At 40.5% G+C, this 16,894-nt stretch overlaps 1 protein-coding gene across 3 annotated transcripts in view; it reads left to right on the forward strand.

Annotated features, from left to right (window-relative positions):
* GHR (growth hormone receptor) overlaps nucleotides 1-16,894 on the forward strand; it is a 137,496-nt gene that overhangs the window by 41,102 nt on the left and 79,500 nt on the right. For 2 of the 3 annotated variants that reach the window (XM_062018731.1, XM_062018733.1), the window contains exon 2: nucleotides 4,291-4,373. The exons of the other annotated variant lie outside the window; for it this stretch is intronic. The gene's annotated coding sequence lies outside the window, so the exon portion shown is untranslated. The remainder of the gene's footprint in view (nucleotides 1-4,290; nucleotides 4,374-16,894) is intronic. 3 annotated transcript variants of the gene reach the window in all.

Below are 16,894 nucleotides of genomic sequence, written 5' to 3' on the forward strand. Positions count from 1 at the left end.
CACTTGTGGGCATATCTCATCAAGTCTTATAGATTTACAGGTGCTAAGATACTTAAGGAGTGAGTTCACAGTTGCAAAATGATATGATTTTGCTGATGATGTGAAACCTCATTATATTCAAACAGCAGAGTTTGAAGGTAAGAAGTTTGAATTTAAGAAGGATCATAGAATATGTCTAGTTGGAACAGCCACATCAGGATTGTCAAGTCCTATTCCCTGCTCCTTGCAGGACTACTTAAAACTAAACCGTGTGACTTGAGCATTGTGCAGATGCTCCTTGAACTGTGATAGCATTGATGCTGTGACCATTTCCCTGGAGAGCCTGTTCCAGTGACCAACCACTCTCTCAGTGGCAAACCTTTTCTTAATGTTCAACCGGAATCTCCTCTGACACATCTTTCTATCCAACTTTTCTACATCTCCTCAAGTCCTGTTGCTGGTCACCAGAGAGAGAAGAGTCCTATGAGGACAGCATAGGCTTTGATGAGGGCACCTGTCAGAATCTTCTTCTCTAAGCTGGACAAACCATATGACCTCAGCCGCTCCTCCCAAGTCTGGCCCTCGAGGCCTTTCAATATCTTGGTTGTCCTCCTCTGGACACACTCTAAAAGTCTGATGTCCTTCTCCCATTGTGGCACCCAAAACTGCCCCCGTGCTCAAGGTGAGGCCCCACCATTGCAGTGTACAGTGGAACAATCCTCTCTTTTGACCAGCCAGCCATCCTGTGCTTGATGCATCCCAGGGCATGATTTGCCACACTGTGGACTCTTATTCAAATTGCCATTAAATGCATGGAATTACTTGATTGGAGAAATTTTACAAATAGCCTATTTTTCCTTCTGTTCAAGACAAATATTTTCTAGAGACTCACAGCAAGTGCTATCATCACAGTTGATGCAAACTGGAGAGGCAATAAAACATATATCAGATACAATCAGAGTAAACCAGACAGTTTTCCTTTGAGCTTAGTTGTAGAAGAGTTGTTTAACTAGAAATGGAAAGTAAAATACAGAAGAAACTGAATAAAGATAAAATCAGGATTCTTTAGGCCAAATCTTAAAAGCACACTCTGGAAGTAGTTTATCAGGAATGCCAGAGATCTTCTTATATATTGGTGGCACAGCATAATGGAGGGGCAGGACTTCTAAAAGATTGTTCAGAACTTGTGGATCCAGGTCACATGTCTGCTTGGAAATAACCCATCCTTTCTCAATGGTCTATGCAGTCATAGGGTGTCCATAGTTTACCATCTTTCTTCCAAAGCATGCTATTTATATTCTCTTATTTGCTGTGAGCAACTTTTCGGTTCTGTATCTAAACATACAGAATCATGGAATCCCAGCATCATTGAAGTTGGAAGGCATCCATGGAGATGATCTAGTCCAACCCTCCTGCATAGAGTGAGGTTTTATTAATGCAGTTGCTCTGGGCCATGTCCAACTGAAGTTTGAATATCTGCAGACTCCACAACCTCTCTAAGTAACCTCCTCCACAATTCAATTACTTCTTTAGTGAAAAAAGCCATTAATGAAGATGGTAAACAGCATTTACTCTTGGACTGCTTCCTGGATGAGTAGGCCTCGGCTGGACTTTGTGCTACTGATCAAAACCCTTTGAGCAGGATATTTAAGTCAGTTTTCAGTCCACTTCACTCTTGACTTAATTAGTTTGTACTTCATTAGTTTGTCAAAAAAGATATTGCATAAAACACTGTTAAAAGCCTTTCCAACTTTTTTCAGCACTAGGCCTTTGCTTAGATGCTCTTTTGAAGACTGAAAGATCTTTTGGCACATTTGAGTCCATCACATTTTCTCCAGTTTATTGTTTTTTGGTAGGTTAGCATAGGATGCACTGAGAAGATACAATGGGCGGAGATCCTTGCATCCCGGTCAAGGGAGTGATAAGTCTGTTTCTTTCTTTATGAAGCAAAATAGTCCTGGATGGGCCCTACCTTAACTCAGTGCTGCAGTCTTTTCATTTGCCGTGTGGGTTAGGATAATCAAATGTGTTTCTGAGAAAATACGTGTCCAAAAAAACTTCCTTTTGTATAGTTTATTCATACAAATCTATGTTCTTTTACTGAAGTTGCAGATTTTCCAAGAATCATTTAAAAGGTGGCTGCTACATTTAAACATGTAGCTCACTACTTTGTGTGTCTCTTTTTCACACATAATGAAGTGTTAGAGCCAAGTGCAAATATAATTGGCTTCATGCTTGTGTGGTTTGTTCTAAGCTGCAATATTGCAAATAAACAGTGTCACTGCATGCAGACTTTGTGCTGTCACCACTTGCTACTAAGAGTAAAACAAAATGTTCTGAGTACAGTTAGGTAATCAGAAGTTAGGACATTTCCCTTTTGTCACTCATGAAGGAGCTAAGAGATCTTTTTTACTGCTGAGCAAGATTTCAAAATATTTTGGAAAGTACTGGAATAATTTTCCCTTTCTTATTGTACTAGGATTCTGGCTTTGTCACATGGAAATCATTGCCACTTGCTAATACCATACTAAGTGTTTTGAAATTTGTCAGTAGTCTTTGGTAGCTTAGTTCAGTCAACAGCTGCCTTAGATTTCACAGCTTTGTTTCAGTCTAAGCTGTCCCTATGTTTTTGAAAAAAAGACTTGTAGCTCGCTGGTCAGGTATTCTTACTGAAATGTAGAGATCTTTTAAAAATGAACAAATAAATCAGGGTAAGACTCCTTACAGAATTATAGATATGTGTGTGTGTATACATATATATATATATATATATATGTGTGTGTATATATATGTATTTATATATAGGACTCTCAGCCTGATGAAATTTGAGCAGGCTTTTTCTGAAAAGTGGGATATTGGAACTGGGCTGCGCATATTATTGAGCAAGTGAGGTAAGAATTACCATGTCTAGTCCTCTTGTTTCATGATGTAAACCAGGAAAGAGCCTGCTCACAGGTTTCACTTCCATTAACCAGACGTAAGTTTATTTATTTTAACCTTGATTGCTGTTGCATGTTATTCTTGCTTTTGCATGGAAAGTACTTTCTATTATTTTCAAATGTCTGTTCAAGATTTTTCCTTTTGGTAGTTGGGGGAGGGAGGCAAGTTCTGTTTCATTTTTTTAAAACATATGAATACAGAGGTGACCCTTAACTTTTTACACTTTGGTCTGAAGAACAATTCTTGAGAAATATGATGAAATTATCACAATCATGTTTTGCTTTCAATTATTTATTATTTAAGGAATTACTCATACAAAAATAATATACATAAAATAATAAAACTCTATGGGTGCAAATGAAGATTTCTGCTGCTCTTTCTTAAGTCAGTGCTAGTAGTCAAGGAAAACTTCCTTAAAATGTTACTTTCTTCTTGTAAAGAAGAACTTACTTTCTAGAGCAGTGTGGGCTTGGGCATTCCGTCTGAATGTATTCAGCATTTCTGGTGGCTATTCAGCTATTTGTGGGTTTTTGCAGAGTGCTTTCTTTTCCTAGTTATTTAAAGAAGTGAGTACTGTGAAATCTGATCTTTTTTTCATAGTCCCACCCACTAGAAACCAAGTAATTATAAATTATTCAGTTAATACAGGCACCATGGCTGACTTCTTAAAACATTTAAAAAACTGACATACATCCTTGTGACAAAGTAGCCTTCCGTGTTGAATTTATGTTATTTTTATTTAAATAGAGAAGTACTAACTCAGAGCCATTTTAAATGCTACTGCTGTGCCAAATATCACAGGAGTCACAATGTTGCCTAGGAATTCTGAATATAACAAATTACTTAATTTTTTTTTAACAATACACTGCCTTCCTGAGACTTACAGATTGTCCTTTTAGAGTAAAAGGAAATGTTACTTTCATAAAATTACCAGTTTATAAATTACTACAGTGTATTTTACTGTCTTTAGTAGTAATAGTGAGATACTACTGATCCACACCCTCATCTTGGTTATTCAGAGTTTATTTCCAGTCCAGCTGATTTCCACCATGGTTATGCATTGAAAATCGGTCTTGATCAGTCACCCAGACTTTTCTTTGCCATCTAAATCTGTGGTTTTTAATTTTAATGTCAACATTAGTGTGGGATCCTACAGCTTTGCAGTAAGGGGTTTCCCACAACCAATTTGAGTGAGTAACCCAGGTGCTCTGCTCAGGGCCGTTTTGCAGACAGCCCAGCTGGTGGCCTTCTGCAGGGAATATGAGTGCCAGAACACCCGACTGGATTTTGTTATGTCATCTTCCCACCCTCAGTGACCTTTACTGTTCCAGAACTCATCTCTTGTCTCTTGTTTCCCCTGATTTTGTGTAGGTGGTGGGATGGCTGGAGAAGGTCGCAATTTACAGTTGAGCTGAGAGGCGTGAAGCGTCATCCGTCCCCTGCTGACATTTGAGGTAGTGTGATACCTTTTATCTTACCTGCAAGTGACTTTATTATGAGTGTTGGCTAAGCAAAGCAATCAATAGTATCCTGTTACATGATGCAGATAATCCTCACAAGTCCCATGATCAGTTCCTACAGAAAGTGATAATAATATGCATTATAGAGAATTCTAATTGGGATCCAATTCTTTTATTACTCCAAAAAAATGACCTACTCTAGGTGGTCCTTCTCTGGCAGGCAGTTGGTCCCTTCCAACCCTTAAGATTCTGTGATTGTGTAATAGAGGTATTTGCATTGAGGCTGTCAAATTCAATCCCAATGTAAACTGATGGCTTCAAGCACATTTCTACCAATCTCTAGTAGTCATCATTTGAGACAAACAGCTTGGTAACTGTTAGAAATGCTTAAAGACATTTTTCCTTGTCAAAGAAAAAAATTATTATACTGTGTTTTAATGAGCTGTTTCTCATTTATAATGTTATTTAAAGTATTAATTGCTTAACTGTTAAAATGTGCAATATTGAACCAAATGGGGAAAAAACCCAACTTGTGTTTTTTTGGGGAGAGGGAACTTGAAAATGCATACTAAAACATTGTAGATTACAAGTCTGTAGATTACAAGATGACCCTTAGATGATGCCTAGTTTGAATGTATTGGGTCCAGTTCATAGTTGGAGTGTATTACGGAAAGCTTCTCAGATTATAGTGAAGTAAATCTGCGTTAAACATCACAGAAATGCAATGTGATATAAGGAATTCAGACTGATAATTGCTCATGCCATGGAACTAGAAAGGTGTTACCTGATGTTAAATGGCTGCATAGGGCTTTACAGTTGCTATCTGTTCAGTTTTATGAGACTTGACTGGCGCTAGCTGTCCAAGGGTACACAAATGCAGTGTAATTAAATAGAAGAGTAACTCTAGGCTTTTTATTTTGTTTGTGATAACAATAAGTAAAACTTGCTACCTGATGTCCATGCTTTTAATGTTTCTGAAACCAGATGTTGGGACTCTAGATAAATTCTTTGCAGCATGGATCTCTGCTCGGGAGACTTGTCTAAAGAGTATACCACTTCCACTAAGAAAAGAAGGTCAGAATAGTGAAATGTTACTTTTAAAAATGCTTGTAAAGCAGGTGTAATTTAGAGACATTAGGGACCTCCTCAACCAGAGGTGTTTTTGCTGTGGTTACCATGCTTTCTACAGAGTTAAGCACATTCGAAAAACAATTCGTGAGTTACTTTTCTCATTTTATAGCTCTCATTTGAAGCATGGTAGCATAGGAGTTGCTTCTGTGCTGTTTTCCGGGCTTTACTTGCCCAGGGAGCCAGCCAACCACTAGCTAAGCTGATTCGTCCCCTACTCCTCTGCAAGCAGCAATGTAAGAAGTTAGCCCAACCCTGGGAGCACACGGCTTGGACATGGGATCTGACCCCTCGTCTGAACTCCACTGTGGTCTCACTCAGGGGTTCTTCCACCCTCTGTAACCTCGTTAGGTTTCAGTTTTGTGTTTGTAAATGGAAGCTAATGATTTTGAACTTCTGGAAAGGCCCACAGCATCGCAGTTACTCACACAGTTCCTGTCATATTTGACAAGATACTGACACTGTTACCAGGGAAGAGTTCAGACCTTTTGAATTTAAGTGTGACACTGGGCTTGGAAATTGATAACATATCCCTGGTGGTAAAAATCATTTCTGTAGTGCTTTCCTGTTTTCCACTAACTAGAGATAAAGAACATTTTGGCACAGGGAAGAGCAAGCAACTTACTCCAAAGATACTGTGATCATAAGGTGGAGGAGATTACACTGACCAGATATCTTGAAAATGACCTGTCTGTAATTTGCATTACCTATACCAAGTTATTTTTAGATAAGAACTGGAAGTGGGATAACTGTCCCCATGTAGATCAATTAATGGCTTAGTCTTCATATATTTGCCATTCAGTACACTGTCAACAATTCCAGTCCCAGACTCAGACATCTGGAGGCAAGTTTACTGTTCAGCTCTTCTGTGAAATTGAGACATGTAATGCATTATGCACAGTGCAAAACATTCATCTGCATATCTTCTGGGCTGCAATTAATAAAATGTTCTACTCTGAATGAGGATTTTGTTTATCCTAAATGAACGTGTTACATTTTTTCCTGAAAAAAATTAAACAGATGCTTTGTCATTTCAAATCTGGGACACTGAAAGTGAAGAGTAGTTTGTGCCTTGTTGACATTTACAATCCCAACGGAAGATAACACAGGAGGCACAGCTTTAAATAGATTTTAACGGTGCCAGTAGTTCTGCTGAGTATGCTGGGGAAAAAAATAGTATCTGACCAAAAGTAGCAGAGATGTTTGTAAAATAACTGCTATAAAACATTCCAGTAACTGTAGGTTTTTTACGTATTAACACTTAGCCAGCTATCAGGTTAGCACACCCCTTTGTCCTTTAAATAAAGCTCTGCAAAATTGCTGTGGAACACAATATACAGAGTACAGAAACCATTTGTTGTACTGTAAGAGCCTGAAAAAGGCTAATAGTACAGAAATAAAATTGTTTGTTTCTTCACAGTTTGGAAAAAACTTACAGAAATATAAAACTTCTCTTTTTGAATAGTCCTTTAAGTTCAGGGAAGTACTTCCCTACACTGAAAATGTCAGAAATAAATGTTTCCCTCAGTTTAACACCAACATGCTGTAACACTTTTCTCATCAGGCAACTTGTTTAGTGATGTGAGGCTACCATAAATCAGATATCCACTGTGTGTGGGTTATGTTCCACTCTGTGTCTGGGATCAGACCCAAATCTTTCCATTAATAGTATTAGGAACAGGTCAGAAACATATATATATATATATAAAATATGTATATATATGTATATATACACACACACGTGTAACTAAAAAAAAAAAAACCCAAGCCATTCTTTTTTTTTATTTTAGCTTTATGGCTGTTCCTTATAGTCTTGCTTTATCAGTTCATCATACAATTTGAAGAGGTTACTGTTAGATAAATTGACTTAAATTCTGCAGCTGTTGAGTTGTATGTTACTGCAGATTTGAAACCAAAGTTAAGATTAAGTTGGAACAAGTCTGGCAAAGTCAGGTATTATGTCCTGGGAAAGGGCTAGAGGCAGTCATATTTTATTAACTGCTGTGCATTTAAAAAAAAAAAAAAAAGGAACTAGGAACATTAACATTAAAATGCACAAAATGTTTACTTTTTTCTTTTAAAGACAATACTCTGCATTCATTGGTAGCCACTTCCATTCTGTCTCTTGTTTCTGACTAAAATATCTCATAAATACACTGTTTGAGAATTACTTTGAAACATACGTTTACCAGACTAAATACACTACACTGAACCAGTGAGAAGAATGAGATTAGATAAATCTGTGGAAACCTGTCTTCACACACATGGCTCAATGCGCTTAAAAAATGCACTCCAGCAGATCAAATTTTAACCAGTGTAGGGTTTATTATGTGTGCCTAGTAAAATTAATGTCACAGATTCTCAAGGATTGGAAGGGACCTTGAAAGATCATCTGGTCCAACCCCCCTGCCAGAGCAAGACCCCCTAGAGTAGGTCACACAGGAACTCATCCAGGTGGAGTTTGAACATCTCCACAGGATAAGACTCCACAGCCCATCTGGGCAGCCCATTCCAGTGCTCCATCACCCTCACAGTGAAGAAATTCTTCCTTGTATTTCTTTGAAACCTCTTATGTTCCAGCTTGTAGCCATTGCCCCTTATCATTGGCTGTCATTGAGAACAGCCTGCCTCCATCCTCCTGACACAGCCTTTTACATATTTGTAAACATTAATGAGATCACCCCTCAATCTCCTCCAAGCTGAAGAGCCCCAGCTCCCTCAACTTTTCATCAGAAGGGAGATGTTCCACTCCCTTCACCATTTTTGTGGCCCTGGGCTGAACTCTCTCCAGCAGCTCCCTGTCCCTCTGGAACTGAGAGGCCCAGAACTGGACACAATATTTCAGATGTAATCTCACAAGGGCAGAGTAGAGGGGGAGGAGAACCTACTCACCGCCCCCCTTCTAATACACCCCAGGCTGCCCACCAAGACCCCCAGGTCCCTTTCCCCTACATGACTCTCTAACAGTTCATTCTCCAACCTGTACTGGTACGTGGGGTTATTCTTTCCCAAATGCAACACTCTACACTTACCCTTGTTGCAGTTCCCTCCCCAACTCTCTAGCATCTTGTCTTGTTGGATGGCAGCACAGCCTTCTGGTGTGTCAGCCGTTCCCCAAGTTTAGTATCTTCAGCAAACTTGCTGACTGCCCTCTGTTCTCTCATCAAGAGCATTAACGAATCTATTGAACAGTACTAGTCTCAGCACTGACCCCAGAGGGACTCCACTAGATACAGGCCTCCAACTAGACCCTGCCTCATTGATACCACTCTCTGCCTTCTTCCCTTCAACTGATTAACAATCTGCCTCACTACCTGATCGTCCAGCCCACAGTTTCTTAGTTTTACATATGGGACCTTCAGTTCCCATCAGAAGGTCCTAAGGGATGATGGTGACTGACTCACCCTGGGTGCCTCCTCAACTGGCCCTACATCTTCATATTCCTTTGCCTGGTTCTCAGCTTCCAAAGTCCAATATCTGTTGTGCAAGAGCAACTGGGGAGGCATGGGAGGCCAGGAAGGGATTTGCCTGCTAATTGAGAAGGGACCTTTATCTATTCCCCTCCATCTCTTAGGTCCCCTCTGTTAACACAGCTAGAAGACAGTAGGGGATCCTGTACTTCTTGTGAAGACTAAAGTTACTTACAGCTCAGAGACTGTAGATTCTCAGTCCACCAGTCGATCTCCCTCTTGCACTCCCTGATGCTCCTGAGAGTTTACACCTCCTCCTTGAGTTCAACCACCAGGCTAAGCAGGTCATTCACCTGGCCACATTAAACACAGGTGTTGTGCTTTACATCATCTGCTAAGAGTGCCAGACCCCAGCACTCCCTGCAGCCAGAGACCTGAACACTTACGTGTATACAAGGGACCTCTATCTGGGTCGCCACGTTTCTTCGAAAAACACGTTTTTCCTGGGCTGCTACCATAGCTGCCCGCCCCACCAACTGCTCACAGTGACTCCTGTCTCCTGGATGACTCACCAGCTGCGCGCCTGTGCTCAACTTTGCTCGGTGCACAGGGATTCAATCCCTGCGCTCTTGAGGCGTTGAAATCCCAGACTGTGTCTATGGCTTTAGCCTCAGCTGGCCCTGCCTCCCTCAGAAGGGCCAGATCAGTGGAGGCTGGAGCAGTGGAGAGGCTGGAGCCACTCGCCAGGTGTAGCCCAGCCTGAGAAAAACGAATCCTTCAGCGCCTGTTCTGCTGCTCTGCTGACTGCCCAGTAACAGTCTTCTCTGGCTCCAAAGGCTGGTCAGAGTGAGTGACCACATTATCCAGTCTTCACAGTAGTATGTGGGAAATAAATCTGGATTTTGGAAAGGCTATTTGTGGTGTTTCCAATTATCTACAGTGATCCTCCTGTTAGTTCAGCAGCATCCAACTGTTTACACCATAATGTCTTTGTATCTTATACTCTTCAGCCTTCTCAACCTCTTCCAAGGGAAGCAGCTCATCCCTTTCACCACACTTTGCAAGCAGTTCTCATCTCTTCCTCTTACTGTATCAGATTAGTTTCAACCACATCTTTGCATGTCTTGAAGAATCACAGGCTGCATGATACAAATTTCCTACCGTTTCTGTAGTGTGATACTTCAACTTTTCAGGCTCAAAACTGTTCACTGGATCCTTTATCAAACATGTATTTACATATATCTAGCAGTATCTATAGCAAGATCTAGAACAAGTATCTATGTCGAAGGATTGTACATATTTTAACTGAGACTTAAGATCTTTTTAAAATTCCCTTGCTCTAATATGGAACAAAAAGACACAGGGAAAACTGAAAGCTTGCTGTTGGGTACTTCCCTACCAGCTAAGCTATTCAGGAGAAACCTGTCTGACCCACAGTGTGCACTCTTTCTGTGAGTTTTATATGTCTTATATATATATATATATATATATATATATATATATATATAGTGTTTCTGAGACTGGAAGGAAGCCTGCTTTCCAGGACAGACAAAACCAGAACCTTCTTAGCCAGGAAACTTACTTTTAGACCACCAAGTAATCCTGCAAGTGATGGTTCTCTGCAGTTTCTAGAAGAGCTGACATCAGGATTCCCTTTCTAACCTATGAAAGGACTAGAGAGTTTGATAGGTGTGCTGGTTTTGGCTGGGACAGAGTTAATTTTCTTTACAGAAGCTAGTACAGGGCTACATTTTGGATTTGTGCTGAAACAATGTTGATAACACAGGGATGTTTTCAGTTACTGCTTCACAAGGAGTTGGGAGGGGGCACAGCTGGGAGAGCTGACCCCAGCTGATCCAAGGGATATCCCAGACCATCTGGCATCCTGCTCACCCTGTAAATCTGTGAGAAGAGCAGGGAAGGAGGGACAGAGTTCAGAGTGATGGCCTTTGTCTTCCCATGTAGCTGTTCCATGTAATGAAGCCCTGATTTGCTGGAGATGGTTGAACACTTGCCTTACGATGGGGAGTGGAGAATTAATTCCTTGCTTTACTTTGCTTGTATGTGCAGCTTCTGCTTTTACTGTTGAACTCTCTTTATCTCTACCCAGGAATTTTGTCACTTCAGCCCTTTTGATTCTGTCCCCAATTCCACTGGAGGAGGAGTGAGCGAGCAGCTGTGTGGGGCTAAGTTGCTACCTGGGGTTAAACCATGACAAGGGGCTTGAGTTTTTTTTAAAATACGTGATTAAAACACTCTGTATCAATTTATATTCAGAGCTATCTGTTTGGTAAGCAATCAGAAAACTTTGCAGAATATCACTTTTAAAATCTCTGAAAGCAGCAACAGGAAAATATCTTCTTTGAATGAACCATACTGAGTCATTATTCTTTTAGTGTATGAGTCCAGTCTGTTATCAAGTCTGACTGTTGAAGAAAAACTTATATGCAATATGTGAACTAAAAACCAGGACTAACTATACATCAAGGTAGTTGAAAACTCAGACTCCGTCTGCTGTGATATTCCACCATTTTATTAATGTTGGGAATGTTATAATATTTGCAGAAGTGATTTAGCTGATGCTGCAGTATACTTTGTAGTACCTAAAAGGAGTCAGTCTCATCATGCCTATTGTGAACATGACTGCTTACACAGGATTACTTACACAGGTAAGAGCTGCAGGAAACCGTTAGTAGACTGCATAGTATTAGAGTAGAGGTGGAGATTGACAGATGGTTCCAAAATCAGGTACAAGCCTCCAGTGAAACTGATATGCCTTGGACCCTGGTAACAAAAAAAAACAGGGTTCCCCTCCATAAACCCTCCTTCCAGCGTGACAATTACAAATAAGTATGATGGGGAACATAGGCAAGCAAGGTCCAGAAGGGGAAAAAACAGCAAATAATTTACCATCAGCTGCTCCACCAGCAACAGGTAGTGGGCACCGTAAAAAAGAAGGAAAAAATGCTTGTTGGGGGTGACTCATTGTTAAGAGGCATTGAGAGACCCATCTGTCAATCAGATAAGGAGTCACATAAGGTGTGCTGCCTGCTAGGGGTCAAGATCCGTGATATGGCTCATAAGTCAATGGGTCCTGATGGGATGCATCCTAGAGTGCTGAGGAAGCTGGCTGATGTGGTTGCTAAGCCTCTCTCCATCATTTTTGAACAATCACGAAGGACAGGCAAGGTGCCTGAGGACTGGAGAAAGGCCAATGTCACTCCAGGCTTCCAAACGGGAAAGAAGGACAACCTAGGAAACTACAGGCTGGTCAGCTTCACACCAATCCTTGGAAATGTGATGGAACAGCTCATCCTGAATGTCATCAGTAAACATATGAAGGAAAAGAAGGTTATCAGGGGGAGTCAACCCTTGGATTCACCAAGGGGAAATCCTGTTTGACCAACCTGATAGCCTTCTATGAGTGCATAACCATCTGGCTAGATAAGGGGAGAGCAGCGGATGTCATCTACCTTGACTTCAGCAAGGCTTTTGACACTGTCTCCCATTACATCTGCGTCAAAAGCTCAGGCAGCGGAGGCTGGAGGAGTGGATGGTGAGGTAGATCGAGAGCTGGCTGACAGAATCCAGAGGGTGCTGATCAATGGCACAGAATCGAGTTGGAGGCCTGTGGCCAGTGGAGTTCCACAGGGATAGATTCTGGGGCCAGTCTTGTTCAACATCTTCATTAATGACCTGGATGAGGGGACAGAGTGTACCCTCAGCAAGCTGGCTGATGATACCAAACTGGGAGGACTGGCTGATTCATGATAAGGCTGTGCCGCCATTCAGTGAGGTCTTGATTGGCTTGAGAGTTGGACAGAGATGAACCTCATGAGGTTCAACAAGGACAAGTGCAGAGTCCTGTACCTGGGAAGGAACAACCCCATGAACCAAGACAGGCTGGGGACTTACCTGCTGGAGATCAGCTTTGCAGAGAGAGACCTGGGAGTCCTGGTTGATGATAAACTAACCATGAGCCAGCAATGTGCCACCATGTCAAAGAAAGCCAATGGCATCCTGGGAGCACAAAGAAGAGTGTGGCCAGCAGGTCATGAGATTCTCCTCCCCCTCTACTCTGCCCTGGTGAGGCCTCACCTGGAGTCCTGTGTCCAGTTCTGGGATCCACAGCTCAAGAGGGACAGGGAAGTCCTGGAGGGAGTCCAGCACAGGGCCAGCAAGATGATCAGGGGACTGGAACATCTTCCTTATGAGGAAAAGCTGAGGGAGCTGGGGCTGTTTAGTCTGGAGAAGAGGAGACTGAAGGGGGAATCTCATTAGTATTTAGAAGTATCTGAATGATGGATGTCAGGAGGTTGGGGCATCCCTTTTTTTCTCTAGTATCTAGTGATGAGACAAGGGGTCATGGACAAAAGCTGGAACACAAAAAGTTCTATTTAAAGGTAAGAAAGAACTATTTTACTGTGAAGGTGAGTGAGACCTGGCACAGGCTGCCCAGAGAGGGATTGTGGAGTCTCCTTCCTTGGAGGTCTTCAAAACCTGCCTGGATGCATTCCTGTGTGACCTGATCTCAGTGGATCTACTTTGGCAGGGGTATTTGGACTAAATGCTCGCTAGAGGTCCCTTCCAACCCCTACCATCCTGTGATTCTAGTGGTTGTTAAGCGGCATACAGATTTTAGGAGCATATGATATCCTTAATGACTTCTTAAAAAAAACTCACAAAAAATCCTCTAGATTTCTAATATTATAAGGTTTTTCTAAAATAGAAGCCTTTTATCTCTTAAAAAAGTAAAATTCCCTGTGGTATTAAATCTATTCAGTCTAAGAATCACAGGAAAGATCAGTCATGCTCTTTCCATTCTGTGCCAATGGTTTCCACCCAGAGTCACATAAGCGATCCTAAAAAGACTGCAACGATTTAGCTCACAGTGCCGGGTGTTGAGTGGGATGATCACTGTTGATCATTAAAGAGGGAGCCAGTGTCTAAGACTTTTGTTGACAAATGTCAATCTGATTAATCTTTGCTTGTTGAGCAAGCGATAGTAAATATGTGAATATTCAGTCATGAGTAGCCATCCAGAAATGCTGCTCAGGTCCTTTGTCAGTCATATACCAGCTTTCACTTAATCTGCTATTAACTTAATGACTTCCCAATTGTCACACAGGATTTGTTATGTAGTCTTTAATCTGATTAGGAGCATGTGAATAATTTAGCATGCAATTAATCTATGTAGTTAATCTGACTTATGGTAATGGACTGTTTAGTTCCAGCTTCTTGAAGATTTTTTTTTTCCCTGCAAGAAATGTGGTGGTTTTAATATATAGTTATTATTTAAAATTAAAATGCCACTCCTCCTGATTTCCTGAATTTGCTCTTTGAGGTCTGAAAGTTATGTTTGGGTTCAAAGTGATGAGGAGAATATGAAGATTTGTTCAGAAATGCTCTGCAGTAATCAAACTCTGTTTCACCTGAGGTTGGCAGGAGTTTCATCACTTTGAAATACGGTTTGATTACCTCTGAGCATGTTTTGAACAAAGCATTCTCCATTTCTTCATTCAGAAATGCATATGACAGTTATGTAATATTAAGCATATGAATAATCATGTTTGTTTTCATTCATATTCCAGCCTAAATTCCCAGTAGTGTCACCCGGTTCCTCTTTCGTCCATGTTTTCTGTACTTCACTATTTCTTCATAATTTCTGCAAGGTGCTAAGCACTCTGACTGTGCCAGGGGAATTATATAGCCATGTTCTCATGTCAAACAGATAACGCTACCTCCTTAAAATCAGATCTCTTTAACTGCTTTGCTTCATTTGGGCCACATTGCTGAGTCCTGAAGGGATTTAAACTTTAATTTAAAAAGACACTGAAGAGGTATGTTGTTTTGGTTTTTTTTTTACACTGGCACAGAAATGTTTTACAGCATTGGAAATACCGTTTAATCTCTATAGGGAAAGTGTGAACAATTATATCAGTGAAATATTTTTCTTAGAGTAAAACTACATTTTTTAGTAGATATTACTGGGGGGTTGGTTCTAGATAAAGACTTGGACATTTATTTTTCATTTCTTGTCATGATATTTGACATTAAATTAATGCATTATGCTTCTTCAAACAAACTGGAATATACTTTTTACTCATACAGAGAAATTATCTCACTTTTCTTTGCAATTAACTGTACAAATAAAGCAAAGAGTTGAATTTTGTCTCTTGGATGACTGTTATCTAAGGTTTTGTTAAAAAAAAAAAAAAGCAGCAAACTACCACTGTAGTTTAAAAAAGTGTTTATAGCCTGAAAATGTATCACTGATAAACAGGCCTGGATCCTCCAAGTACATGTACAGCTGAGTATCAGCTCAACAATTTGTATCTGCACAATAGCAGCTAACAGTTGCAATTTCTTTTGGCCAAGAAGCATATATTTTGCTACTTTTATGTGTTTTGGGGGCTGAAAGGCAAACAATGCAATTAAGTCTTTTCCAAGTTCAACATTTTCTATCTATTTAGTAGGCATAAACTTAACAATTAATTCTCCTTTAGCGGTTGTCTTCTGACAGAGGTGATCAGTTAGTCTTACAGCTAAGATCCTCCACAGTCCTAAGATTTAAGACTCTAGTTAACATTACAAAGAAACAGATAACAGTCTTAAGGTCAGTCCACTGATTTACACTACATAGAAACAGATAACAGTAAAAGATTCTTCGTCTTCATTTATTTCTAATTCTGCAAAAACAACATCAGCATTTCTCACACTGGACACTACAGAAAAAAGTGATGCCACAACCTCCTGACATCCACCATTTAGATATTTATAAATATTAATGATATCCTCCCTCAGTCTCCCCTTCTTTAGACTAAACAGCCCCAGTTCCTGCAGTCGTTCTTCATCAGAAGGATGCTCCAGTCCCCTGATCATCTTGATGGCCCAGTGCTGGCATCTCTCTAGAATTTGCCTGTCCCTCTGGGAAGCTGTGGAGCCCTGAGCTGGACACAGGACTCCAGGTGAGGCCTCACCAGGGCAGAGTAGAGGGGAAGAAGAACCTCCCTTGACCTGCTGGCTATACTCTTTGATGCACCCCAGGATGCCATTGGCCTTCTTGGCCACAAGGACACATTGCCAGCTCAGGTTTAGTTTACCATCAAGCAGGACTCCCAGATCTCTCTGATCAACAGGTCTCCCAGGTCTCAGCAGGTCAAATCAGTTCTGGTAAAGGTATTGAAGGTGTCTATTACAGTGGAGATACAGATAAATTTGGTGTTATAATGAAGCTTTTGTATAGTCTGTATGCCAAAAGTAAAGGTTTGGTGAAAAAAAACAGTTTTTCTAAATTCACAGTAGATTCTATTTTCTATTTTAATACTTAAAACTATTATAAATTATGAACCTTATATAGAGCTCTCATGAATAATATAAAATTGCCTCTTTTTTATAGTTTCAGTTTGTCATGAAGATGTACCTTTTAGTCCTCAAATTTGCATTAAACCACGTACAATAAATTCAGTTATATGACAGAGTATTTCATTCTTTTCCAGTGGTACTGTCTTTTGTTGTTAATGTTTTTTGGGGTTTTTTCCCAAATGTGCCCTTTATGAAATTTTTTCTTTTCAATTTGCAGTACCCAATTTCTCCCTCTATGGCATTATTCCGTGTTATTTCCATATCCCAGATAACTTCACACAGCAGGTGAATGGTATGTTATTCATATCAGCTGCCACAATTTGGTTTTTTCTGTTTCTTAACATGGCTGAGTGTGTAGCCATGGTGTAGACAAGGGTGCTCTGAAAGCAGGCATTCATTCAAGTGCTGCTGCTGATTCAATCAAGATGTAATAACAGCAAGCAAGGGAAGTAGTCTTTAGGTCATTGTGTTGATTGGAAGGGCTGTGATTCATTTCGTCTGCAGAATGTCTCTCGCCTGTTGGCATTCAGGGCAATGAGAGTAAGCAGGCAAAATTATTTCAGATATGCATGATTGCACAAACCAGTGTGAGTGTTGTTTCACAAATAAAGA

The sequence above is a fragment of the Colius striatus genome, chromosome Z, assembly GCF_028858725.1.
Source record: "Colius striatus isolate bColStr4 chromosome Z, bColStr4.1.hap1, whole genome shotgun sequence".
Taxonomy (NCBI): Eukaryota; Metazoa; Chordata; class Aves; order Coliiformes; family Coliidae; genus Colius; species Colius striatus.